Source organism: Ceratina calcarata, unplaced genomic scaffold (assembly GCF_001652005.2).
Source record: "Ceratina calcarata isolate Rehan_Ccalc_2016 unplaced genomic scaffold, ASM165200v1 scaffold394.2, whole genome shotgun sequence".
NCBI lineage: Eukaryota > Metazoa > Arthropoda > Insecta > Hymenoptera > Apidae > Ceratina > Ceratina calcarata.
The window spans coordinates 28316-30775 of record NW_017162761.1 but is presented as its reverse complement, the minus strand read 5'-3'; the positions used below and the strand labels follow the sequence as shown (position 1 = coordinate 30775).

General features: G+C 29.6%; 1 protein-coding gene and 1 non-coding gene across 5 annotated transcripts in view; one reads left to right on the top strand and one right to left on the bottom strand.

The window, feature by feature from the left end:
* The window catches only part of Vha100-2 (V-type ATPase subunit a family protein Vha100-2), a 48569-nt gene that overhangs the window by 17931 nt on the left and 28178 nt on the right, over positions 1 to 2460 (top strand). The gene's annotated exons all lie outside the window — the stretch shown is intronic.
* LOC113464521 (U4atac minor spliceosomal RNA) lies at positions 1278 to 1406 on the bottom strand. Its single transcript, XR_003389376.1, has one exon. It is a non-coding gene; the product is annotated as a U4atac minor spliceosomal RNA (small nuclear RNA).

The window sequence follows — 2460 nt, the reverse complement described above, 5'->3', positions numbered from 1 at the left end:
TTATTATACTATGTCTCTTTTCTTTTTTTCTTTCTCCAGTCTTCCTTAGCCAAGTCTCACCCTTTTAGCTTTTCTTCCGTTGAGTATTTCTCTTATTCTTATACCTCTTTCTATTTCCCTACAAGCCTACACTAAATATTCTAAATCCTAATCCACTCCTAAATCCAAATAAATATTAAATACATTCGTGTTTCATTTGTGAACGATGAATTATTCCCTCGGGTATGATAGTAATTCACTATCAGAACTTGTATCGCGCTAATGGAATGAATGTTTCTGGAAATAACTTTCAAATTAATTACTATTGAGCCGAGCTAATTATACGTTATCAAGGTCGAGCTGTACAGTTATCTAAAAAGTCATCTGACTGAAAATATCTTCTACTGACACGTATTACTATTCTACGAATAACAATTTTTATATAAGAGAGTTTTGGAGAATTGAATGTGAATGTATGGAAATTCGTATAAAATGTTAATAAACAGCAAACTAAAAAATGATATCTATTCTGCAATGATAATATACAAAACATCTATTTTAAATATATTTCTTAGTAATTTTTAATTTTTGAATTAATTAAGAAAAAGGAATTTTTAACGTAGCAACTTTTCTTTACTGTACAGAACTAGCACAGAACTTACATTGAGTGTAAATAGGTCATTTTAGATTAATTGAAATATTTCTATACTTATAGATTGTGCACCTATAACATAAGTCCTACACTTTTGCTTGTAATTAAACATTTCCTGAACCATGACACGATTGCTAAAAGCATTTAGACATAACGATGATAGATATTGTAAAACTAACGTTGAAAGCTGGGTTGGATAAATAATTAAAAATAATCTAATCAGCAAAAAAGATCCCAATTCAGTTCCTATATTAATCTCACTTGTAAAATATGTACATTTTTATTGGAAAAATGTGCTGTCATATGTCTAGTTACCTTATCAGTGACAAGGTATTAAATAGGACTACGAACTGTATTTTTATATGAAAAATCAAAGATATGAACTATAACAGTTCAATTGAAATATTTTTATATTAACAGAGTGCATGAGATGAACTTTACTGGACTGTAACGACACTCTAATTAACATATTGTAAAATGAATGTTAAAAGCTCGGTTGAATGAATAATTAAAAATAATGTACTTAGTTCTTTCTCCTAAAAAATTCAAATCGATTCATTTATCACTTGTATTGTAAGAAAGTATTCAGCAGTTTTATGGTTCATAAATGAATACTTCACTCTTAAGCCTCTTCTGAAGTAAAGAGGCCTTCAAAAATTGCATCACACGATAATAATATATCGTGGATGCGGAGAATAATTTGTTAATGGGATTCAGCAACAGTACCCTCACTAAACGATCATTGAATACTTTGCTCCCCTTAGACAAGGATAACCGATGTGTAATGTGTCTCTTGTATATATCACGTAAAGTTGGTAAAAGCACTTGTGGGAACGATCTGCCACCTAGCGTTCATTGTACAAACTTTTAGAGCATAGTTATTGTGATCCAAATTCGAATCTACTTTTCGAAATTGCCAATAATCCACATCTATTTTTACAATTTCTGTAAATAGTATTTACAATTTATTTGATAATTTCGTGTTACTTTTATTTCCAATAACAGAGTATTAAAACAATATCANCTATGTGAAAAAGTTATTTTTAGTACTTCTTTATTTTTTACGGCTACATTTTTCATGTTCATAGTGTAGTTGGACATGTCTGAGAATTTTTTCAGATTTTTCCCTTGCGAAATGATCACTTTTTTATGTCTGTGCCTAATTTGCTGTTATCGCAGATACGTGCAGATAAATTTGAGTGGAATAAAATACCGTTTAATCCATTTTGTGACAATAATAAAAAATTATTTGTTGTTTGGCATGCCGTTTGCTCGATTCTACAATACGGAAATTATGCAATTCTGTTCGGTGTTATACGCGTTAAACAATCGCGAGATAACAGAATATTGATTTAAGATTTGTAATAAACCTAAAAGAAGATATCCGTTATCTTGTTCTTTATCGTAGAAGATATTATCGTTGTCTCTGTAAACAAGGAGAATAGTAATAAAATTGGCACTCCAGCTAATTTCGTTACAATTTCACGGCCACATCTTTTCATTAATACCACTGAATATGTACATTTTGAATATTTTTGTCAGAAATTCCTAGAGCAGTCTTCCACAAATTGCGTACAAGCACTTATCTTATCTTATATCTAAAGACTAATGAAGATTCATGGACTTACGCTTTCAATGCAATTCCTGTATATCAAAGTATAAATCGTAATTAATTGAAAATATATGATAAATTCTAATCAATTCATATTTTATGTTTTATTCAAGTAAATAAGTACTCGTGACAGTAGAGGAATTTTGTGCGAAAGAAAAGTTAGGTAACTTATCACGATTTATCTTTTAAATCAAAATTAAGTGATTATAGGCGTTAG